Source organism: Pinus tabuliformis, chromosome 1_2, assembly GCF_031772625.1.
Source record: "Pinus tabuliformis cultivar Carrire ecotype Pingquan chromosome 1_2, CPIR1, whole genome shotgun sequence".
Classification (NCBI taxonomy): Eukaryota; Viridiplantae; Streptophyta; class Pinopsida; order Pinales; family Pinaceae; genus Pinus; species Pinus tabuliformis.
In genome coordinates this window covers 100,598,260-100,625,251 of record NC_142298.1, presented here as the reverse complement: position 1 = coordinate 100,625,251, position 26,992 = coordinate 100,598,260, and the positions used below count along the sequence as shown (strand labels likewise).

General features: G+C 41.0%; 1 pseudogene; it reads left to right on the top strand.

The window, feature by feature from the left end:
• Positions 1–25,698, top strand: part of LOC149204681 (serine/threonine-protein phosphatase PP-X isozyme 2 pseudogene) — a 48,609-nt pseudogene extending 22,911 nt beyond the window's left edge.
• Positions 25,699–26,992: the final 1,294 nt, after the last annotated feature.

Below are 26,992 nucleotides of genomic sequence, written 5' to 3'. Positions count from 1 at the left end.
TCATTAATTTATCTAGGTTTCTGCGCTACCTGTAGGTGAATGATTGGCCTCTGATTGCTTGATCCTATGCTTATGCCTACTAACATTAGGACTTTGAGGTCGGGTTCCATACCATGCATTCATTCATTAGGCCCAAATCGTGAATGGTTGGTCCTTGTATGACCAGCATGCCCAGGGACCAACTTTGAATAACACCATACCTTACAACAATAGAGTATGTTGAAGTGTGGACAATATTTCTCAAATAAGGAATCAGAATACACTACATTAAACTTCATTCAGCTTATTTTCCATGTCTTTCTCTTGTTATTTGCAGGTGGGAAGGCCAAGCTGTTGGGTCGGTTTTAGAAGTTTTGAGGGATAGGAAGGCACTGGGGAGAGTGGCAAGGAGTTGCAGCCGCTGCAACTGGAAAGCCTGCATACCTCGAATAAAGGAGTCAAAATGAATTTTAGTGGATGAAAATTGTATCTTCTATGAAAAGTTTCCTCACCAAATTTGAGAGGGGCTTGTCAGCCCCTCGTCTGTCTCACTATGGGAACTTTTTCTGGAATTTTTGCATATCATATTTCTTTTTAGACTGTATGGGTCCAAAGGCAAAAGTATTCGATGAAGGTATAAAAACAACTGATGAAAAATTGTATCTTCTATGAAAACATTTGTCAATACGGCAATTATTTCTGGAATTTCTTATTCTAACTGTTTATGGAATCTCTGCATATCATCTTTTTAGACTGTTCGTATGGGCCTAGTGACAATAGTATTCAATGAAGTTCTAGAAGCAGTGGAAGAAAATATTGTATTTCAATGAAACGTTTTGTCAGCATGGCAACTGTTTCTGCATTTTTGCATATTATCTTTTTATACTGTGTGGGCCTAAAGGCAAAAGTATTCCATTATTCAATGAAGGTCTAGAAAATTTACAGTCATGCTCTATATTATTATTATTATTATTTTCTAAGTTGATTTCATGTTTACAGTCACTTGTTTTATTATTATTATTTTTTTTGCAAGTTGATTTTGGTATTTTTTTTCTAAATTGATTTTCTGTTTACAATCATGCTCTTTATTATTATTATTATTATTTTCCAAATTGATTTCTTGCCAATTGCAGTACACCCAGTATATAATCGTTGGATTTTAAAGCTTTTAATTAGCAATGCCATCTATTGGTTTTCTTTCCAAAGCCACAGTCCACAGTTATGTAATCATTTTGGATAAACTAATAAAACAAAATGAGTGAAATGCCATTTTTCAGAGAATGAATGGCACCTACTACCTCGCGATGGCAATGCTCCTTGCAAAACCACTTATGTATTAGTAGAAAGAACTACAATTTTAATATGCCCGATTAATCTCACTAAATAATAATATTGAAAATAAATAGACCTAGGTAAAGTAGTTCTATAGGGAGTATAAGAAAAATACTTTATTAATGGAGAACTTGAATTTGGTCAAAGGCAGTAAAAACCGAAGAGCGTGGAGAGGTGAGTATCGACAGAGAGATGGATTTCACCACCAAACACATTGACAAAGTCTATTTCACTGTTATCACAAATTAAGAAAAGTAAATTAACCGAGAATTTCATCGTTTATCCTTTCGAATGATTTTCAGGGATGAGGACCTGTAAACAATATTTTTTCTCTACAAAGAAAAAACCGAGTTCAGTAATAATGTATCAAGCATGCTATTCATGTTATTGCATTCTAGAAGAATATAGACGTTTGGTTGCCACATACCATGAAAGTGGAATAATTTATGACTCATGCATTTAGATCTCCCTTTTTCAGAGATAAACAAATTCTTTGTTTTGTCGTTGGAAGACAAAGTGCTCGACATGTGTTCAGGCAAATGCAGGAGTAAGTTGTCTGTTCATATTGGCTGATCGCGATAATGGGAATATATATATTTTGTGTATATGCTCCATTAAAGAAAACCCATTGGCTTGCGGCTCAGCCGGTTCTGCTAATAATAAAGGTTAATAGGCTCATTCACACAGCATGCTCAGATATAGTAAATGAATATAAATTGCAAAATCTGTGAAGCAATTGTTGCGTGCCTGACTGTACCGTACAAATCATTCCACTACCTTAATGATCACTGGAAAGACAGGCCCAAAAATTCATTTAAAAATTTCACAGCATAACTGTTTGGTCCTGGTCAAATGATAAATCATTCATCTTTTCCGCATGTCATATTTTTGTTTTTTGCACCAACGTTTCCTTTCAGTTACCCGAGGGTTCTCTCCGTACATATGTGGAGTGAACTACCTACACAATCGTTGATCACTTTACCGTTGAATCTTTGAGTTGCTTCTAATATATCGTGTGTTATCTATCCATTAATGGGCAGGGTAGTATCCATAATCATTGACCACTTTACCGTTGGATCTTTGGGTTGCTTCTATATCCATCGAGACATAAATATCTGAGTGTAAGCATTTATCACCAAGTTCGTCATCCCTTGCAAACAACTACATAGAGTTGTGTTTTCATAAACTCTGGGAAATGATTTTCATGTTCAAGAGGACTTTAGCAATCTTGCTCCATTAGCGTATAGGTGTTTAAATCTGCAACTACATAGTTGTGTTTTCATAAACTCTGGGAAATGATTTTCATGTTCAAGAGGCCTTTAGCAATCTTGCTCCATTAGCGTATAGGTGTTTAATCCATTAGCGTATAACTGTATATTAAACACACAAGGTTGTCATTTTTTTCACTTCTGTCAAGGATATATTGCCCAAAGAAGCCTGTAGCAATCATTCAGGAGGGTATTATTTTATCTTCCATTGCATAGTTGAACTGGAAGTATAGGTAGGGAATGAAAGACATCTGTAGTCTGAATTTTGTTCATTGATTGGTAACAATTTTTAACCTAATTGTTGCAAAACTTGCAATATCTGGTAATATTGTATAGTTGCAATACTTGTAATATAGTGCATTTATGTTATTTAGGGGAAGATGTTCCTTGGTAGGCCTTCGGAACTTGTAAAGCGTCATAAAAACCTTATTTTTTTTTTTAAGCACTTGTTGTTAGCATAATGTCCTTTAATATTTCAGACCCGGCAGGGACTGAAGCTGCCTGCAGCCCTTCTTTATCTTAACAAATTAGATAAGATCCATCGCTTTCCATCAGAGACGGACTATAAATGAATATGGATTAGCCGCTTGATTTGAAGGTGCACTTTTGAATAGTGTGCTCATTTTTTAAGTATCCGATTATTGCTCCGCCAAATCAATACAAGCTAGCTCTTTTATCGGCATTTAATTCGTCCAATTAGTATAACACCGTTATGGATATAAATAATATCATATGCTGACAAGAGACAAAGTTGTATATTAAAACTTATAACCTTGGCTTCATTATAATAAGTAAATGGTGGGTTGATTTGAACTGAAGGGGCAACTATGCGAAATATAATCTTAAACAAAGGGTTGTAGCAGTGTTCTTCAACTCACATTACCTCCTTTCTATTCTAGACTATTCTGGATACTCTTTTAATTGGCAGATTGGTTTCATAATCAAGCGGCAACCCATCACAATGATATAAAATGGAAAATTTGATTTAGCGTAAATGAATAACAAAGGTTAACATCTAAAGGTCATTGCATATTCTGTCATATTGAAAGATTGTTTCCAAAGAGTTGATGCTCCCGTGACAGTTTGTGGGGACATCCATGGGTAATTTTATGATATGAAAGAGTTGTTTAAGGGGGGGGGATTATGGAAAGACCAATTATTTATTTTTAGGTGATTTCGTTGACAGAGGCTTTTACTTTGTGGATATTTTCTTACTGCTTCTTGCGTTGAAGGTTCAATACCCTGATCAAATCACACTTATCAGAGGAAATAATGAGAGCCAACAAATTATACAGGTATACATATTCTATGATGAATGCCTTTGGAAGTGTTGGATACCTATACCAATAGGTTTCATATTTCATGATGGGCAAGGGAAAGTCCAAATATGCTCTGCTTTGATATCACAAAGATCCCATATTTCCTAGAGAACAAGAGGTGTGTAAAGTGTTTCAAATGTTGATGACCTTATTTCAATTTTGGTGGATGACCCAATAGTTTAACCTGGATCATGCCATGTTTCAATTTTGAGTTATAGAATAGAGAAAGAAGTCTGTCCAAACTGCTTAATCTTGGCAGACAACTAGTTCAGGTAGAGAAGAAAAGGCTCCCAACAGCTTAATCTGGGACCTTGGAAGAGATAAGGGTAGAAGTAGATAGAAAAAGCAAAAGAAAAAGCCAAAGAAAAGAAAAGGCAAGTAAGGGTCTGCAAGTCCAAGTGCACCCTCTAAGAAGAAAAAATGCTAGGCAGGTAGTTGGGTAAGTAGTTGGGGTTGCAGAAAAGTTATCCCTACCATTGCGGAGATGGTAACTGTGGGTATCAAAGCAAAGTCAATTAATTGATTAAGGTGTTCTTCTTCATCGATTTGCAGCAGGAAGCATGACTAATTTCCCTCATTCCCCTCCAATTTCATTTCTAACATTCCCCATCAGCTAAGATTCATGGAAAAAGACTAAGCTTTCATGGTGGTTCATAATCTTCAAAAGCCACATTTCTTGTCTAAAAATCTTTTCATTTTGATCTACTCTCAAAACCAAGTTTGTTTCACATAAACTTAGTGGTTTCCCCTCCACTTACCCTCTCATCCATGCTAACACTAACCCTATTATATAAATCCCTTATAACACCTTTTTCCCTAATATTACTAACACCATGGTGTATAAACCCCAAAATTTTATAAATATTTCCCCTTTTGGTATTATAGCCAATAAAGTCTCGAGTCAGGGATCAAATGACACCTGGTCATGTTGATAAACCTATGCCAACTACCCCTTCCCCTTCATGAGCTAATTCCTTCATTTCGACCCCCTCTTTACACATAAAACCCCTAAAAAGGCCTAATTCTCACCTTCACCCGCTTCAAATAGCAAAAATCATGAAAAACCCACTTTCTGCTCCCTAACCAAGGTTAGCGCATACAATTGGATTTTTTGAAATACATTGGAAAATCGTTCAAAACATGTATTCATGCCTCCGCCCGCGGCCGTATACACTGGCCATGTCACCTTCCTGATGGCCGTTGGATCAGGCCTTACACATCCAACGGCCCTGATCGCGTCGGACTCTTTCCGACGTCCGTAAATTAACTACGCTATCTCCCTGTCACATCAATCATCCGATCACCGTCCGATTTGGCTCCTCCAGATCTGACGGCCACCATAGCGTCGGAGCTCATCCGATGCCCGAAGGTTATCTCCCGACGTCCGTATTTTGGGTACGTCACTCCGCTGCCACGCGCCCTCACCACAGCGCGTCGGAGGTACAACCGCGGCAAACCACCACCGTACCGTAAGCGGTGCGATATGAAACCGCTGCCGGTTTCCGGTTTTCCCATTCCGCTTACATTACGTCCTCGCCGCGTCAACTCCCCGTCGCCTTACGTCACCGCCACCTATGCCGCCACGTCAACTGTCGCCCCAGTCATTGGCCGATCTGTCCCGCCACCTCATCACCCCCGTGGGCCAGTCAGGGCTCGCTACGTCATCACAAAAAGGCGCCAAATTGCTAAAAGTCTATATTATGGCCAAAAAATCACGTTTTTACGTTCTTTTCATTCATTTGTCCGTTCTTGCTGCTGCATGCGTTCACGTCCGAGCTTGCTGTCAACCTGCTAAATCGACCAGGAGACCTCCAGCGTACGAGTCCAACCTGCATATACGTCCTTTGCTCACTGTTTTACCAGGTATTCTTCATCATTTGTCCTCTATGCGCCTGCAATTCTCTATAAATCACTCTGAAGGCTTAAAGAACGTTAAAACTTATGAATTCACCAGTGGATTCCTCTGCATAGCTTTTAATTTCCAACTACCACCTCGAAAAACACCAGCCGAGCTTTGTTCTACCTACATTCTGTTAAAAAACTAGGTTCTGTCTGCGCAATCGCGGCAGGCTCATTTAAACCAAATTTCACCATTGAGAGAGACAAGGGAAAGCCAAACCTTGGTCCTAGTTGCTGTAAATAGTATTCAAACTGCTGTAGACTCTGCATTCACCCTTTTCCTCAGACATTTTCATTCTTTGCAAAGAGAACTCTGGTTGTGTTACTCTGCATAGTAACACAGTCCTTGAAGAAACAGAAATCCTAAAGGAGAACAATGGACCCCCCTGTAGCTCCTATAGCCCTCAATGTAGCTCCCCTGAATGCCCCTAATAGAACATTGGACACAAGAGCATTAGCAGACTTGGACTACAAGATATCAGAGGAAATGTTGAGCAAAAGCAGGTTCCATTTACAAATCCTAAATGAAATAAAGATCAAACATGAGAGGGGGACAGACATCCTGGGAATTTGGGATTCATTTCTCCCAATATTCAAGCTTCCTCAGGTTAATCAATTCCCTGAGCTTGTCCACTTAGTTGCTGACTACTATGATGCATCCCAGAGGGCAGTGCTGGACTCTTCAGGCTCAATTCTGTTCCTCATTACCCCTGAAGCCATCAGGGAGATGTTGCAGTTCAAGACAGATCAAAAGTTGGTCCCTCTATCATTAGCTGATTTAATAGTACAGGGAGCCAGGATAACAGAGGCACAAATCACAAAGCTTAATCAGATTTTCATCAAAGCTGATACTGTGCAAATTCCTCCCATCAATTTTGCCTACCTTAACCAGTTGGGTTTAGACCTTGCTGACATGATCAGTCCCATCTTGGGATATGATTCAGTGGAGTATGTGGATGAAACTGTTCTACAAATGATGCTTATGTTCTCCCCAGGAAAGAAGCCAATCTACTATGATTATGCCACATACATATCAGATAAGATGCATGAGCAGTTGATGAATCTGTCAAGAGAAAGGGTATTTAAATACACCTCTTACCTATATCATCTGCTCCTATACTTCCAGCATGATAAGTTCTCCTTCCCAAAGAAGAGAGTAGATGCACAGGGCAATCTGAGATCAGTAGTGTATTGGACATCCGTTTTTCACATAGTAAGCTGTTCTCCATACACCTACTGCGAATTTATTGATCTTTTCATCCATCCAGCCTTGACTCTACTGTTGGGTTCACCTCCTCCCAGATTGACAGACAAAATGCAAAGACTCCTGCATTTATCAAAAGCATACAGTATTGGGGATTGGTATTTCTACCAACACCACACCGTTATCAGACTATATGGGTGTGAGTTGCCCCCATTTAAACTACCTAAATTTGTGCCTATGAGGCTACTTGCCTTGGAATACTTCAGGCAGTTTGGTTATGTGGATATGCTCCACTTTTCAGGAAAAGGTAAGAAGGCACAGTTAAAAGTCAGAAATCAACTTGGCCATTTCCTTCTCAATGAAAGGGATGAAGGGTGGAGAGAGGCAGATAGAATGCTTGTGGGCCTTGGTCTCAAATACAGCTTTATATGGAAACCCTATGACCCCAACAACTTCATTACAATGAGGAGGCTCAAATACAAATTATCTGCTTATGGTCATTATAGCCTTCCTCATTTAGAAAAATATGCCAACCAAAGCAAGTGGAGAAGAGGAACTTTAGAAGAAAATGTGACCCAAGAAGAGCTTAATCAAAGAGCTCTAAGAAACCTTAAGAAGTTGGCTGACCTTGAGTTTTATTCACAGGTCCCCTCACTACCAAGCACACAAATTGGAGCAGCAGCGTCTTCCTCAACTGCCCAACATCAAGCTACAAGAATTGGTGAAAACATCTCAGAAAAGGGCAAAGGCAAAGAGATGGAGCAGGAACAGCAACAAAAACAACAGCAGCAAGTAGAAGGGCTGCAGCAAGGGCAGCAAGAAGAACCAGAACAGCAAGAGCAACAACATCAAGAAGAACAAAGGCAGGAGCAGTCTGCCCAGCAAAAGGAAACAGTGGAGACTCCTCAGACCACTGAAAAAACGGTGCCTACAAGACAAGACACTACCTTTGATGCCACGGTCCTCCAAACCCCTCAAAAGGAGGATACATTTGTCTTTAGAAAAAGAGACAGAGAGACTCCCCTGACATCCTCTATAGACCAGGGAGAGAAAAGGCAGAGACTCAATGATTTTCCAGAGGAGGATATAGCAATAAGAGAGGCATTGGGCATGGGCCCACCCAGCAGAGAAGCTTCAGCAAGTTCCTTCCAGCAGGAACAAGACAGGACCATGGGAGGGGAGGTCAGCTCCTCCAGCCAGCAGAAAGAGGGACAAGTAAGCATCAAGCAGCAATTTATAGACATCAAGAGGAGGAGTGATCCTATCAAAGTACAACTGTACAATCACCTGCTAAACATGGCTCCTTCCAATCAGCAGAGACTTATGTCTGCTTTTGATGTAAGTGAAGGAAAAATGATAATGAGTCACTTTATGCCTACGGCACTCCAGCCACAATCCACTGCTGACTATCTTAGGACTAACCTAGAGGTCCTCGCCAAGGACATACACCCTATGGACAAAATTGAGCTGCATAAGCAAACTGGCGAAATGGTGTATGCTTCATTGGCCGACAAGACTTTGGATAATTACAAATTAACAAGCAGTCTGAATGCCACAGCTTCCCAGCTAGAACTGGAGAGGGCCTCTTCTCAGGCCAAAGACAACAGGATAAGAGCCCTGGAGGAAATCATTGTAGAAATTGGGCACAATCCCAATGACATCAAAGGGATACAAGAGATCCTGAAACTTAGAGATGCTGACATGGCTGCACTAAGAAAGAAGATCAAAATTCCAGCCACTATCCATCCTCAGACTGATGAGGTAGCAAAGCAAAGGTATGAGCAGGATTCTACTGCCCTGCTAGTTTCCATTTACAAGGAGCTTGTGAAGGCACAAGAAAAATTGGGGCAATATGAAGCTACACAAGCACCTCTGCAAGCATCATCAAAACAAGCACAAGAAGGGCAGACATCTCAGCCCCCTCCTCAAGTCATCAATCTTGAGGAGACTGTTCCTACTACTGTGCCTCCACCTCAGCAAGCTGAACAAACAGCCACATCTACTTCAGCAGCACCCATCAGCACAGATCAGAGCCTAGATATGCAGAAGCTAAAGAATGAAATACAAATTTTGGAAGCCCAGATGACAGAGCTGAATGAAACTAAGGAAAAGCTGGCCAAGGTAAATGAAAGGCATGATAAGACAAAAAGAGAGGTGGGAGAAAAGGCCAAGGAAATCAAGGCCCTTAAAGACAGGATCAAAGAGCTTGAGAATGAGCTCAAGCTAGATAAAATCATATCTGAGATCAGAGCAATGATATGGTCCAATATTGGTAAATCCATCAACAACCAATGGCCATATATCGAGACAATCCATGAGCAACTAGAGCTCATCCCAAAGGCACAGAAGGAAATCCGAACATCAAGGGCCTTATTAGGAAATATGCCTGAAGTTGCTACAAGAATGATCAATGTGCTTAACCACAAAACAAGTTCTCAGTTAGCCACCATTGGAATCACAAATAGAACTGAGACCATTCAAATGATCAAAAGGGTTCTTACTCTTAGAAGTCTAGTGTAGACATTGGACAGGAGAACCCAGGATATGCAGACAGAGGTAAATAAGTTCATGGAGAAATTTCAGGTGTTGCAGAGTAGAGGACTCCCTAGCTTACTGAACAGCGGAGGGAAATTATTCACCCATGAACAGTATGCTAAAAGAGTAAATGTTTTTGCCTCAGCACAGGTCAATGAGAAGGCCAGCACTTCAGAAGACACAGGGCCTATTACAGGACAGATTTTCTATAGTAAGATAGAAAATCTACTTTTTATAATGAATGAAATTAATCACTTGTTTGATGTAGCCCCAAATTTTTTCAAATATACAGAGGCTGAAGAGACAATGGAGGCCATCCTCAGGCATCAGCTCCCTACACAGGAATGGTGGACAGATGCGATCCAGAGAATTTTGTAAACAGTAAGTTATCCACCAACTTCTGTTTTTTCTACAAATTATGATGAAAGGAACAGTCAACAAAGTCAGCAGGCATCATAAAATCAGAGCTGAGCCAACTCAGCGGATGTAGCGGCCAACGAAGCAGAAAAAGAGAACCACAGCTGGCAGACCCAAGAACGCACTGCGCAGCCAAAAGTAAATGCGTATCTCCAGAATTAAAACAGAGTAATGCAACCGACTCAGTGACACTCAAAAGTCAAAACAGTCCTCTGACAGACATAAAGGGCATTTACGCTGCATTTAAGATTGTAATAACTCCTTGCCTACTTTCTGAACGTAACAATGTAGATATTTTCTCTCTGAGATGACTCAATGCCTGAGATATTTTGTATACGCATTTCTATAAAGTCCCCTTCGCATAAGATTGCAAGGGTTGTTGTTGATTTCTCCTGAAGAAGTTCTTATGCTGTAATCCTTTTCAGAAGTTAATAGAGCAAAGCAATGGAATTTCTTGGATTTCTGAGGTGTTGGATGCGTTCTGGTGGCTGTTGATAACTACTGGATCCCTGTGTATTTCATCATACAATAAGTCTCTGTATCTCTCTCTGTTAATTAGCTGTTTTTGTTAAAATCCGTATATGTTATCTGTTTTCAATACTAAGCAACAAGGAAAAAGAATAGCTTTCAGGATTTATTCACTGAGTAACCTGAGTTCAATCTGCGTTGTTTATCAATGTTTTCTTCAGCTGTAATCTAGTTAAGTGTAATTCTTAAATGCTGCACTTTCTGGAATACATCTATCACAGTGACCTTTGTCACAGGAATTCAAAGTTTTGCTCCTGTGCAGTGTGCTCACTTTCACCCACCAGCTCAATAGGAAATTCTTGATTGCTTTCTGTTGAATCAACGTACATCACCATTTGATCTAGTTTGTCTGTTTAAAATACTCAATAGGCCCTGCAGTTAGAACAACACCAAACCAGCATATCAGATCATTTCACAACTCCAGACTCCATTGCCCAATGGTATTATACTGTCTAAACACTGCCTCATAAGACCTGAAAGAAATCCTTCAACCAAACACAAAACAAAACCTGAGCATAATAGCTAGCCTAAAACACCATCAAAACAGAGACAAATCATAAAGAGAGAGCCCTCTCTGGTTGCAGTTAGGCTAGGAACTGTAACCCAAAGATTGGTTAGTGGTTACCCCGGCCGTATTCCCTTGGGAGTCATAGGGAACAACCTGGGTGTTAACATAATTGGCGACTCCACTGGGGAAGTTCTTAGGATTTTTCAATTACTATCTGTTTTCTAAAGTTACCATCAAACCTGAAACCAGCCAAGAGGCCTTAGAACTGTTTCTGTATCACATTAACAACTTTAGGGAGGAGCTTGTTTGGGAAATCTTCGTCTCAGCTTTGAGAATATATAGCCATTCCAAAATCTTCATCCAGTCCTTGCAGATATAAAAACTTCCTACAAAATCCCAAAAACAGGTTGGAAGCTGGCTCCTAAGAAAAATCCTCGGCATACCAGGGCAAATCCTGACCCTAAACCACCCATCATTGTTGATGATCCAAATACCATCCAAAGAAACATCCGGAGACAGCAAAAGCAGGAGGAGCCTGCTGATGCAAATATAAGTTCGGATCATCCCAGCCTCATTCCCACTCCTTGCAAAGTTTTTTTCCGGTCCACCCCTGGTTCCCCTAGTTCACCATCAACATCGCAAAGTCCTCATCTCACATCTTCATCCACTGCACATACTCCTTTGACCAATCTCCCACTAGCTACTCATCCCATTAACCTTGTTATACCACTGATCCATGCTGTCCCATTTGTTCCTATTAACCCTCTAAACCTCATAAATATGGCTAACAGGTATGCACCTCTGCAGATACCAGCTAATGCTGCGGCCTTACCTCAAGATTATCAAAGTAAAATCTCATATTTTGACTCAAATGGCTCTCTAACAGCTATCCAGCATGCCAAGAAGATGCAAGACCACTTTGAGACCTATGAAATAGATGATGACATTGTCAGAATGAGAATTTTTGTTCAAAGTTTAACTGGGGATGTTAGAACTTGGTTCAGATCCCTCAATGCAAACTCCATTACAACACCTGATCAGCTTTACGAAACTTTTACTGAGAGATGGGAGAAGAAGAAAGATCCTCTCCACGTACTTGGTGAATATGACACTATTAAGAGAGGTCCCCAGGAGACAGTTTTGGAATATTGTGCTAGGTTTAACAATGTATATAATGCTATTCCACAGAACTTAAGGCCTCCTCCTGATTTAGCCCTGTATAAATTCCCTGATGGTTTTGACCCTGATATGGCCTATCAGTTGAAGGAAAGAGATCCTCCAACCCTTGAAGAAGCTCAAAGGGTTGTTGTCACAGTGGAAGCTAACCTAATTGCCAAAAGAAACAGGGCAAAATTGGAGAAAAGGACTGCCTTCAAAGAAGAACCCTCGGGCTTTGATCAAAAGCTGGATGCAATACTAAATAGCATGAAGAGATTGGGTGAAAGAGTGGAATCAGTTGAAAGAAAGTCATCATGGGAAGCACCACAAAACAACCCTCCTAGAAATCCGAATTTTAGGAGAACCCAAAACCAAAACATTGGTAGAACAAGTGCTGACCAAGACATTAGACCCCCTTTCCAAGAAAATTATGCAGAAACTTCAACATCAACTGAACCTAATGAAGACCCTGAGATTAATCTAATGGGTCTAGATGGTAAAAGCCAGGTTTTCTTAACACAAGAGGACCATGAGGATGATGAAATCAAAATATTCCAAACTAAATCAGGAGAATCCTTTGATTTTAAACAAGGATATGACAGTGCTGTCTATGAAGTTCACAAACAATACAAGCTAAGGAGTAGGACTGTAAATGTAAATCAGCCTGAAAAGATAAAAGATAAACAGCAGTCTAAAGGAACCATAGTCACAGAACCTAATGACAAAACAAACTTGCCTACAGAAGAAGTAGTGGTTGAAGAGGTCACCACACTTTTGTCACCACTACAACGGCCTATGGCAACGTTGTCCTCTCACCCTGACTTAGATATTACCCCTCCAGACATGAGCAAAAGGGGCAGGTCTCAAAGTCAAGATGAAAACCAACAAGAAGATGTAATGAGCAAAGAAAGGGCTGCTATCCATAACTCCAAAACCCAAGCTGATAAACCTTTTGACCTAGGCACAGAGATTGGCAAGCTAAAGATAGCAATTCCCCTCTCAGAACTAGCTAAGCATGACATCTATAAACAACAGATTAAGAAATCCCTTCAACTCACTAATAGCAAAGATGATGTAAATGTGTTAGATGACACTCCAGAATTACTGTTTGGCCCAGAGGTAGATGGAAAAACAGCAGTTACAGGGATATTACCTTTTTATGTCAGCTTGCATATTCATGACAAAATTCTGCATAACGCGATGTTTGACTCAGGTGCCTCTCATAACCTCATGCCAAAAGCAGTCATGGAAAGATTGAATTTGGATATAACAAGACCATACAAGGACCTGTTTTCCTTTGACTCCAGCCAAGTCAAGTGTTTAGGTCTAATAAAAGATTTATGTGTGTCCCTGGTTCAATACCCCAACAAAACCATTCTAATGGATGTTGTAGTTGCTGATATCCCACCTAAATATGGGATGCTGTTATCAAGATCATGGGGAGCCAAACTCCAAGGCTCCCTGCAATTAGATATGTCATATGCCACCATCTCTGTCTTTGGGCAACCAAAGAGACTCTACAGAGAAACACTCATGAAATACATGGTCAGCAGTGAGGAAAAGCCTCAAAATTTTCCTGTATATGCTGTCCATTCAGACATAGATTCGTTCATTCTCTTCAATGACAGCGCAAGCCTCCCAAACAATGACATTAGGACCGAAACCCTCATGCAAGAACAAAACATTAGTCAAGGAGCTACCACCCATAAAATATCGATCAGTCAAGCACTGGACACGACCCCTCCTCTAGTTGTCAAAGATTTTCAATCCAATGATGAAACTGTCCTAGAACACAAGCCAAAGAAGAAACCCCAACTCCTGCTTACATTGCCATCACATGAACAGATCTTTAAATCTCCTGTCAAGCAAGATATCCTGTGGGTCTTAGAATTTGATGGCTCAGTCAACAAGTTAGGGGCAGGAGCTAGAGTTTGGATACATAACAAAGAGAAAACCCATGCAGAAGGCAGAGCTTGTAGGTTAAACTTTAGATGCACTAATAACATGGCAGAGTATGAAGCTCTGTTACTAGGTCTCAAGCTAGTAAAGGCATTACAAGCTCCTACGGTTTCGATCATGGGAGACTCTGATCTAGTGATTCAACAAGTGAAAGGAAGTTTTGTCACCAATGACAAAAGGTTGAGGTCTTACAGGTCTGCTGTAATTGAAATATTGGACACTTTCTCTGAGTTCCTTATCACAAAAATTTCAAGGGGCCACAATCTCCATGCACACAGTTTGGCAACATTTGCCAGCACGTTCAAATTTCCACTGGAAACCAACAATTGCTTCACAGCCGAGGTCAAGTACAGACCCTCCATTCCAAACAATGTTAAAGAATGGCAAGTATTTGAGGATGATATGCAAATAAACAATTTTCTAACCTTACAACAAGAGTTTGCAGGATTAAATATTGACACTGAATCAGCAAGTCAATCACAAATACTTGAATCAGCAAGTCAATCACAAATATTGTTTCAACAGATGGTTCATCCAATATCATCTAGAACAGCAAAACAATTACTGAATCCAACCATCTTCAACAACGAAAACATTCAGCAAATTCACCAAATTGACTGTGAAGAGGTGACCAGCGCAGAAGCTGAAATCATACAACTCAAAGACAATTTCCTTCCAACAGGCCTTACCCCGCTAGAGGACATTTTTGATTCAAATGACATCCCTAGGAAGCCAAAAATGCAACCATTAGATGCAGCCATTGAAGAATGCAATATTGGTACCATTCACAAGCCCAAAATAATAAAGTTGTCTGCTTCTTTGCCCCCTGATAAAAAACCCAAGTACATTGACCTCTTTAAAGAGTTCCAAGATGTTTTTGCATGGGGCTATGAGGACCTAAAGTCCTATGATACTTCTGTCATTCAGCATACCATTCCCCTCAAGCCTAATCAAAAACCATTTAAGCAGAAGTTGAGAAGGATCAATCCTATACTCCTTCCTTCCATTGAAAAGGAATTGCAAAAAATGTTTAAAGCTGGTATCATAGCACCAATCAGGTTCTCTGAGTGGATTTCAAATTTAGTCCCTACAAGAAAGAAAACTGGTGAGATTAGACTTTGTGTAGACCTAAGGAATTTAAATCAAGTATCACTCAAAGATAATTATCCTTTACCCAAAATGGATCACATTCTCCAAAGAGTGGCGGGGGCTTCAAGGATGTCATTGCTTGATGGATTCTCAGGCTTTAATCAAATCCTAGTACACCCTGATGATCAAGACAAAACTGCATTTACAACCCCATGGGGAACTTTCAAGTATGTAAAAATGCCCTTTGGATTGAAAAACGCAGGGGCAACTTTTCAGAGAGCAATGGATATTGCTTTTGCAAAAGAAATTCATGACTTCCTGGTCATTTACTTAGATGATCTTACACCCTTTTCAAAATCTGACCAAGAACATCTGAAACATTTGAGACAGATTTTCCTAACATGCAGGAAATATGGTATTTCCTTAAATCCCAAGAAGTCATTATTTGGCTTGGAAGAAGGCAAACTCTTAGGACACATTATTTCAAAAGATGGCATAAGAATTGATCCAGATAGGATACAAGCTATCCTACAAATGCCTCACCCAAGGAATGTCAAAGAGTTGCAAGGATTCTTAGGAAAAATCAACTTTTTAAGAAGGTTTATCCCAAATTTAGCAGAACTTATCAGATTATTGAACAACATGTTAAAGAAAGATTCAAAGGTAAAATGGACTGTTGAAGCCAAGCAAGCCTTTGAAGGCATAAAACTGGCCCTTACCCAAACCCCAGTGTTGACCAATCCTCAGTTTGACAGAGAATTCATCATCTTCTCTTTTGCCTCCCAGCATACCATTGCTGCTGTCTTATTACAGAAAGATGACCAAGGGAATGATAAGCCTATTGCCTTCTTCAGTAGGGCTCTTAGAGATGCCCCTCTAAAATATCAAATTATGGAGAAGCAAGCCTATGCTTTGGTCAAAGCTATCAAAGACTTTAGGATTTACATCCTTTACTCCCATGTTGTGGCTTATGTACCAAGTGCTATTGTCAAAGACATTCTCACCCAAGAAAACTTAGAGGGCAGAAGAGGAAAATGGATTGCCAGCATACTTGAATTTGACATTGAAATAAAACCTACAAAGCTAATAAAAGGGCAAGGCTTGGCCAAATTAATGACAGAATCAAACTTCCAGGCCCTAGATATCAATCAGCTGGACAGTGAAACAAAGCTGGCGACTCCAAAGATCAATGTAGCCTTTGAACAATCTCCTTGGTACTCTGATATCTGTTATGTGTTACAAAACCTGTGTGCTCCCCCAGGACTGTCCAGAACTAAGTGTAGGTTCCTAAAAATGAAAACATCTAGATTTTGTGTGATGGATGGAAATTTACTCTGGAAAAACCATGAAGGTATATTGCTGCACTGTCTAATGGAGAATGAAACTAACAATATCATGCAAGATTTCCATGCAGGAGACTGTGGTGGACATTTGTACTGGAAGTCCACTGTGGACAAGATATTGAGGGCTGGTTATTACTGGCCCACCATGTTCTCTGATGTTAAGAAATTCACAACCTCATGCCACAAATGCCAAGTATTTGAGGGCAAAAGACAGTTGCTGCCACTCCCCTTAAAACCTATTGCAACAGAGAGACCTTTCCAACAATGGGGCTTGGATTTCATTGGGGAAATTCATCCCTCATATTCAGGCCAACACAGATGGATTTTGACAGCAACAGACTACTTCACCAAGTGGATTGAAGCTGCCCCATGCAGACAAGCAAATGATTCAGTAATCATTCAGTTTTTGGAAAACAATATACTGGCTAGATTTGGCTGTCCAGACAAGATAATAACAGACAACGCTGCTGCCTTCAGATCCAAGAAGATGGTGAACTTCTGCCATAAATTTCATATTACTCTGGGCCATTCTACTGCATACTATCCCCAAGGAAACGGCCTTGCTGAATCATCAAACAAAAGTTTAATAAATATCATAAAGAAGGTGCTGGAAGAAAACAAAAAGAACTGGCATAAGAAACTAGTCAATGCTTTATGGGCAGACAGACTAACAACAAAAAGATCAATTGGGACCAGCCCATATGAGTTAGTCTATGGATTAGAAGCCAGATTCCCTTCAGCACTAGGAGTGCTGGTTATGAAGCTTCTGCAAGAGAGTCAAGCAGAGCCAAATGATATGCAAAGGAGGATCAATCAGATAATCTGTTTACAGCAAACTAGAGAACAAGTTTTCAGCAGAGTGCAGATATTACAAGAAAATTTGAAAAAGGCCTTTGATAGAAGAACCAAAGCAGAAGATTTCAGGGTGGGAGACAAAGTCCTAAAGTGGGATGCAAGAAGAGAAGAGAAAGGAAAACATGGAAAATTTGATTCTTTATGGAGAGGACCATTTGCTGTCCAAGCAGTACAAGGTAACAACACTTACTTCCTTAAAAGTCTGACTGAAACTGACTTGGATGAAGGTCCTGTCAATGGCAGGATGCTGAAGCACTATTTTGACTATTCCCCATGAGTGGAATCTAAGGATCCCTTGTATATATGCAGATGTACATATTATTTTCTGTTTAGATTGTAAAATACAGTTTTCTAAGTGATTCATCAACCAGCAAAAGGCAAATAGAATCAGAGGTCTTCCAAGAAAGAAGCACACAATTTTGACACATCAAAGCAGCAAATTTCAAGATTGATATGGGCAGTCAAAGAGCAAGGCAATCTGACCTGCTGTTCTTGGTCTTTCAAAGGAAAAACCATCCCCATGTGGAGCCACTGTTGGATACCTATACCAATAGGTTTCATATTTCATGATGGGCAAGGGAAAGTCCAAATATGCTCTGCTTTGATATCACAAAGATCCCATATTTCCTAGAGAACAAGAGGTGTGTAAAGTGTTTCAAATGTTGATGACCTTATTTCAATTTTGGTGGATGACCCAACAGTTTAACCTGGATCATGCCATGTTTCAATTTTGAGTTATAGAATAGAGAAAGAAGTCTGTCCAAACTGCTTAATCTTGGCAGACAACTAGTTCAGGTAGAGAAGAAAAGGCTCCCAACAGCTTAATCTGGGACCTTGGAAGAGATAAGGGTAGAAGTAGATAGAAAAAGCAAAAGAAAAAGCCAAAGAAAAGAAAAGGCAAGTAAGGGTCTGCAAGTCCAAGTGCACCCTCCAAGAAGAAAAAATGCTAGGCAGGTAGTTGGGTAAGTAGTTGGGGTTGCAGAAAAGTTATCCCTACCATTGCGGAGATGGTAACTGTGGGTATCAAAGCAAAGTCAATTAATTGATTAAGGTGTTCTTCTTCATCGATTTGCAGCAGGAAGCATGACTAATTTCCCTCATTCCCCTCCAATTTCATTTCTAACATTCCCCATCAGCTAAGATTCATGGAAAAAGACTAAGCTTTCATGGTGGTTCATAATCTTCAAAAGCCACATTTCTTGTCTAAAAATCTTTTCATTTTGATCTACTCTCAAAACCAAGTTTGTTTCACATAAACTTAGTGGTTTCCCCTCCACTTACCCTCTCATCCATGCTAACACTAACCCTATTATATAAATCCCTTATAACACCTTTTTCCCTAATATTACTAACACCATGGTGTATAAACCCCAAAATTTTATAAATATTTCCCCTTTTGGTATTATAGCCAATAAAGTCTCGAGTCAGGGATCAAATGACACCTGGTCATGTTGATAAACCTATGCCAACTACCCCTTCCCCTTCATGAGCTAATTCCTTCATTTCGACCCCCTCTTTGCACATAAAACCCCTAAAAAGGCCTAATTCTCACCTTCACCCGCTTCAAATAGCAAAAATCATGAAAAACCCACTTTCTGCTCCCTAACCAAGGTTAGCGCATACAATTGGATTTTTTGAAATACATTGGAAAATCGTTCAAAACATGTATTCATGCCTCCGCCCGTGGCCGTATACACTGGCCATGTCACCTTCCTGATGGCCGTTGGATCAGGCCTTACACATCCAATGGCCCTGATCGCGTCGGACTCTTTCCGACGTCCGTAAATTAACTACGCTATCTCCCTGTCACATCAATCATCCGATCACCGTCCGATTTGGCTCCTCCAGATCTGACGGCCACCATAGCGTCGGAGCTCATCCGATGCCCGAAGGTTATCTCTCGACGTCCGTATTTTGGGTACGTCACTCCGCTGCCACGCGCCCTCACCACAGCGCGTCGGAGGTACAACCGCGGCAAACCACCACCGTACCGTAAGCGGTGCGATATGAAACCGCTGCCGGTTTCCGGTTTTCCCATTCCGCTTACATTACATCCTCGCCGCGTCAGCTCCCCGTCGCCTTACGTCACCGCCACCTATGCCGCCACGTCAACTGTCGCCCCAGTCATTGGCCGATCTGTCCCGCCACCTCATCACCCCCGTGGGCCAGTCAGGGCTCGCTACGTCATCACAAAAAGGCGCCAAATTGATAAAAGTCTATATTATGGCCAAAAAATCACGTTTTTACGTTCTTTTCATTCATTTGTCCGTTCTTGCTGCTGCATGCGTTCACGTCCGAGCTTGCTGTCAACCTGCTAAATCAACCAGGAGACCTCCAGCGTACGAGTCCAACCTGCATATACGTCCTTTGCTCACTGTTTTACCAGGTATTCTTCATCATTTGTCCTCTGTGCGCCTGCAATTCTCTATAAATCACTCCGAAGGCTTAAAGAACGTTAAAACTTATGAATTCACCAGTGGATTCCTCTGCATAGCTTTTAATTTCCAACTACCACCTCGAAAAACACCAGCCGAGCTTTGTTCTACCTACATTCTGTTAAAAAACTAGGTTCTGTCTGCGCAATCGCGGCAGGCTCATTTAAACCAAATTTCACCATTGAGAGAGACAAGGGAAAGCCAAACCTTGGTCCTAGTTGCTGTAAATAGTATTCAAACTGCTGTAGGCTCTGCATTCACCCTTTTCCTCAGACATTTTCATTCTTTGCAAAGAGAACTCTGGTTGTGTTACTCTGCATAGTAACACAGTCCTTGAAGAAACAGAAATCCTAAAGGAGAACAATGGACCCCCCTGTAGCTCCTATAGCCCTCAATGTAGCTCCCCTGAATGCCCCTAATAGAACATTGGACACAAGAGCATTAGCAGACTTGGACTACAAGATATCAGAGGAAATGTTGAGCAAAAGCAGGTTCCATTTACAAATCCTAAATGAAATAAAGATCAAACATGAGAGGGGGACAGACATCCTGGGAATTTGGGATTCATTTCTCCCAATATTCAAGCTTCCTCAGGTTAATCAATTCCCTGAGCTTGTCCACTTAGTTGCTGACTACTATGATGCATCCCAGAGGGCAGTGCTGGACTCTTCAGGCTCAATTCTGTTCCTCATTACCCCTGAAGCCATCAGGGAGATGTTGCAGTTCAAGACAGATCAAAAGTTGGTCCCTCTATCATTAGCTGATTTAATAGTACAGGGAGCCAGGATAACAGAGGCACAAATCACAAAGCTTAATCAGATTTTCATCAAAGCTGATACTGTGCAAATTCCTCCCATCAATTTTGCCTACCTTAACCAGTTGGGTTTAGACCTTGCTGACATGATCAGTCCCATCTTGGGATATGATTCAGTGGAGTATGTGGATGAAACTGTTCTACAAATGATGCTTATGTTCTCCCCAGGAAAGAAGCCAATCTACTATGATTATGCCACATACATATCAGATAAGATGCATGAGCAGTTGATGAATCTGTCAAGAGAAAGGGTATTTAAATACACCTCTTACCTATATCATCTGCTCCTATACTTCCATCATGATAAGTTCTCCTTCCCAAAGAAGAGAGTAGATGCACAGGGCAATCTGAGATCAGTAGTGTATTGGACATCCGTTTTTCACATAGTAAGCTGTTCTCCATACACCTACTGCGAATTTATTGATCTTTTCATCCATCCAGCCTTGACTCTACTGTTGGGTTCACCTCCTCCCAGATTGACAGACGAAATGCAAAGACTCCTGCATTTATCAAAAGCATACAGTATTGGGGATTGGTATTTCTACCAACACCACACCGTTATCAGACTATATGGGTGTGAGTTGCCCCCATTTAAACTACCTAAATTTGTGCCTATGAGGCTACTTGCCTTGGAATACTTCAGGCAGTTTGGTTATGTGGATATGCTCCACTTTTCAGGAAAAGGTAAGAAGGCACAGTTAAAAGTCAGAAATCAACTTGGCCATTTCCTTCTCAATGAAAGGGATGAAGGGTGGAGAGAGGCAGATAAAATGCTTGTGGGCCTTGGTCTCAAATACAGCTTTATATGGAAACCCTATGACCCCAACAACTTCATTACAATGAGGAGGCTCAAATACAAATTATCTGCTTATGGTCATTATAGCCTTCCTCATTTAGAAAAATATGCCAACCAAAGCAAGTGGAGAAGAGGAACTTTAGAAGAAAATGTGACCCAAGAAGAGCTTAATCAAAGAGCTCTAAGAAACCTTAAGAAGTTGGCTGACCTTGAGTTTTATTCACAGGTCCCCTCACTACCAAGCACACAAATTGGAGCAGCAGCGTCTTCCTCAACTGCCCAACATCAAGCTACAAGAATTGGTGAAAACATCTCAGAAAAGGGCAAAGGCAAAGAGATGGAGCAGGAACAACAACAAAAACAACAGCAGCAAGCAGAAGGGCTGCAGCAAGGGCAGCAAGAAGAACCAGAACAGCAAGAGCAACAACATCAAGAAGAACAAAGGCAGGAGCAGTCTGCCCAGCAAAAGGAAACAGTGGAGACTCCTCAGACCACTGAAAAAATGGTGCCTACAAGACAAGACACTACCTTTGATGCCTCGGTCCTCCAAACCCCTCAAAAGGAGGATACATTTGTCTTTAGAAAAAGAGACAGAGAGACTCCCCTGACATCCTCTATAGACCAGGGAGAGAAAAGGCAGAGACTCAATGATTTTCCAGAGGAGGATATAGCAATAAGAGAGGCATTGGGCATGGGCCCACCCAGCAGAGAAGCTTCAGCAAGTTCCTTCCAGCAGGAACAAGACAGGACCATGGGAGGGGAGGTCAGCTCCTCCAGCCAGCAGAAAGAGGGACAAGTAAGCATCAAGCAGCAATTTATAGACATCAAGAGGAGGAGTGATCCTATCAAAGTACAACTGTACAATCACCTGCTAAACATGGCTCCTTCCAATCAGCAGAGACTTATGTCTGCTTTTGATGTAAGTGAAGGAAAAATGATAATGAGTCACTTTATGCCTACGGCACTCCAGCCACAATCCACTGCTGACTATCTTAGGACTAACCTAGAGGTCCTCGCCAAGGACATACACCCTATGGACAAAATTGAGCTGCATAAGCAAACTGGCGAAATGGTGTATGCTTCATTGGCCGACAAGACTTTGGATAATTACAAATTAACAAGCAGTCTGAATGCCACAGCTTCCCAGCTAGAACTGGAGAGGGCCTCTTCTCAGGCCAAAGACAACAGGATAAGAGCCCTGGAGGAAATCATTGTAGAAATTGGGCACAATCCCAATGACATCAAAGGGATACAAGAGATCCTGAAACTTAGAGATGCTGACATGGCTGCACTAAGAAAGAAGATCAAAATTCCAGCCACTATCCATCCTCAGACTGATGAGGTAGCAAAGCAAAGGTATGAGCAGGATTCTACTGCCCTGCTAGTTTCCATTTACAAGGAGCTTGTGAAGGCACAAGAAAAATTGGGGCAATATGAAGCTACACAAGCACCTCTGCAAGCATCATCAAAACAAGCACAAGAAGGGCAGACATCTCAGCCCCCTCCTCAAGTCATCAATCTTGAGGAGACTGTTCCTACTACTGTGCCTCCACCTCAGCAGGCTGAACAAACAACCACATCTACTTCAGCAGCACCCATCAGCACAGATCAGAGCCTAGATATGCAGAAGCTAAAGAATGAAATACAAATTTTGGAAGCCCAGATGACAGAGCTGAATGAAACTAAGGAAAAGCTGGCCAAGGTAAATGAAAGGCATGATAAGACAAAAAGAGAGGTGGGAGAAAAGGCCAGGGAAATCAAGGCCCTTAAAGGCAGGATCAAAGAGCTTGAGAATGAGCTCAAGCTAGATAAAATCATATCTGAGATCAGAGCAATGATATGGTCCAATATTGGTCAATCCATCAACAACCAATGGCCATATATCGAGACAATCCATGAGCAACTAGAGCTCATCCCAAAGGCACAGAAGGAAATCCGAACATCAAGGGCCTTATTAGGAAATATGCCTGAAGTTGCTACAAGAATGATCAATGTGCTTAACCACAAAACAAGTTCTCAGTTAGCCACCATTGGAATCACAAATAGAACTGAGACCATTCAAATGATCAAAAGGGTTCTTACTCTTAGAAGTCTAGTGCAGACATTGGACAGGAGAACCCAGGATATGCAGACAGAGGTAAATAAGTTCATGGAGAAATTTCAGGTGTTGCAGAGTAGAGGACTCCCTAGCTTACTGAACAACGGAGGGAAATTATTCACCCATGAACAGTATGCTAAAAGAGTAAATGTTTTTGCCTCAGCACAGGTCAATGAGAAGGCCAGCACTTCAGAAGACACATGGCCTATTACAGGACAGATTTTCTATAGTAAGATAGAAAATCTACTTTTTATAATGAATGAAATTAATCACTTGTTTGATGTAGCCCCAAATTTTTTCAAATATACAGAGGCTGAAGAGACAATGGAGGCCATCCTCAGGCATCAGCTCCCTACACAGGAATGGTGGACAGATGCGATCCAGAGAATTTTGTAAACAGTAAAGTTATCCACCAACTTCTGTTTTTTCTACAAATTATGATGAAAGGAAAAGTCAACAAAGTCAGCAGGCATCATAAATCAGAGCTGAGCCAACTCAGCGGATGTAGCGGCCAACGAAGCAGAAAAAGAGAACCATAGCTGGCAGACCCAAGAACGCACTGCGCAGCCAAAAGTAAATGCGTATCTCCAGAATTAAAACAGAGTAATGCAACCGACTCAGTGACACTCAAAAGTCAAAACAGTCCTCTGACAGACATAAAGGGCATTTACGCTGCATTTAAGATTGTAATAACTCCTTGCCTACTTTCTGAACGTAACAATGTAGATATTTTCTCTCTGAGATGACTCAATGCCTGAGATATTTTGTATACGCATTTCTATAAAGTCCCCTTCGCATAAGATTGCAAGGGTTGTTGTTGATTTCTCCTGAAGAAGTTCTTATGCTGTAATCCTTTTCAGAAGTTAATAGAGCAAAGCAATGGAATTTCTTGGATTTCTGAGGTGTTGGATGCGTTCTGGTGGCTGTTGATAACTACTGGATCCCTGTGTATTTCATCATACAATAAGTCTCTGTATCTCTCTCTGTTAATTAGCTGTTTTTGTTAAAATCCGTATATGTTATCTGTTTTCAATACTAAGCAACAAGGAAAAAGAATAGCTTTCAGGATTTATTCACTGAGTAACCTGAGTTCAATCTGCGTTGTTTATCAATGTTTTCTTCAGCTGTAATCTAGTTAAGTGTAATTCTTAAATGCTGCACTTTCTGGAATACATCTATCACAGTGACCTTTGTCACAGGAATTCAAAGTTTTGCTCCTGTGCAGTGTGCTCACTTTCACCCACCAGCTCAATAGGAAATTCTTGATTGCTTTCTGTTGAATCAACGTACATCACCATTTGATCTAGTTTGTCTGTTTAAAATACTCAATAGGCCCTGCAGTTAGAACAACACCAAACCAGCATATCAGATCATTTCACAACTCCAGACTCCATTGCCCAATGGTATTATACTGTCTAAACACTGCCTCATAAGACCTGAAAGAAATCCTTCAACCAAACACAAAACAAAACCTGAGCATAATAGCTAGCCTAAAACACCATCAAAACAGAGACAAATCATAAAGAGAGAGCCCTCTCTGGTTGCAGTTAGGCTAGGAACTGTAACCCAAAGATTGGTTAGTGGTTACCCCGGCCGTATTCCCTTGGGAGTCATAGGGAACAACCTGGGTGTTAACAGGAAGTATGGATCAGTAAATGTGTGGCAGTACTGCACATATATATTTGACTACTTGATTTTATCTGCACTTATTGAGAACTGTATCGTTAGTATGCATGGCGGTCTTTCTCCTATGATATCAAATTTAGAGCACAATTGATAGAAAGCAAGAAGTTCCTCATGATAGTGCTATGCGTGACCTTATTTGGTCAGATCCAGAAGACAGTGTTGACCGTTGGGGTCTAAGTCCAAGACGCTCTGAATTTCTCTTTGGAGGAAATGTTGCTTCTACATTCAATCATTACAATAAGATTGATTTCATTGGGCGTGCTCACCAGTTGGTCATGGAAGCGATATAAATGGATGTTCAATAATCAGATTGTGACAGTTTGGTCAACTCCAAATTATTGTTACAGATGTGGCAATGTTATTGCAATATGGGAGTTAGATGAAAAAGTTAATATGAAGATTATTGTCTTTGAAGTAGCCTCTTAGGAATCCAGGGGCATTACTTAAAAAAACCAGCCCCAAATTACTTTCTTTAGATTCAAACTCTGACATTTTTTTGCATCTAGTTCACTAATATGATCATATATAACTGCTTTGGTACCCTGACATTGAAATTGAACTGTATATCTTGCAAGTTGGCATCATAATGAGTACCTGGCAGGTGAATTTCTGAGGTCACTATGGCTATTTACAAATTGAACTGTGGACATTTCCACTCTTACCCATCCATGAGCTTCCCTCCCCACAGCCTCTTAGAGCATGCACGGCTGGTCAACCCTCCAAATGACTTTTTTGATCTCTTACAACATCAGGGGGATTGGTGCCACCCCCAAATTTCTGGCACTAAAGGAGATCCTTGTTTCTGCTAATTCTCACATCATATTTATTCAAGAAACCATGCATTCCGCCTCAGCTTCCCTGGCTTTCTTCAGGAAAATGTTCCCATCTTGGCACATGGTGGCCACAGATGCAGAGGGTTTATCAGGTGGTTTGGTGTCTCTATGGGATCCGCTAAGGGTCAAGGCAAAAGCCTACAGATGTTGTGCTGGTATTCTCATCTCGGCCTCCATCAGAGGACGGCCTCATAACCTTAACATTCTTAATATATATGCGCCTTATAGGCATAGAGCCTCATTCTGGGACTCTTTGTTTGTTTCTGGTATTCTTGATATCCAATCTCTTTTAATTGCTGGAGACCTCAATCTCACTCTCAACTCAAAGGAATGCTGGGGTCAGTGTAGAAGGAAGGATAGTATGGCAGATAAAATGAGACAGGAGCTCCTAAACAGGGACTTGGTCGATATCACTCCTGAAAATCTGTCCCCCACCTGGGATAATGGCAGACTTGGCTCAGCATTCATCGCCAAAAGAATTGATAGATTCATCCTCAGTGCAAGCATCATAGAACAGTGGGGTTTTCCATCGGTGTCGACGGGGCCAGTCTCCCCTTCCGACCACAAACCCATTTTTTTGAAGTGGATGTACATGGAGCGCACAAAGGGCTATGCATTCAAGTTTAACAGAGTACACTTGCTGGATGACTCGTTCAATGATTTCATTAAAAAATTTTGGGCAAAACTTCTTCAAACCGAGGAGGCAAAGTGGCTCACTTTTCGTGAAAAAATACAGTCTCTCAGAAGCGCCACCAAAGACTGGCAGTCCCATAAAATAAAGCAAGACAAACGGGATCTAAGCAATATTAACAAGGAGATAGGCATCCTCTCCTCCTCGTTCCCTTACAGCGGCCTTAACATGGACAAAAAGATCCTTCTCTGGTCTCTTGAGAAAAAAAAACAAGAATTGTTGCAAAAAGAGGAAATCCATTGGCGG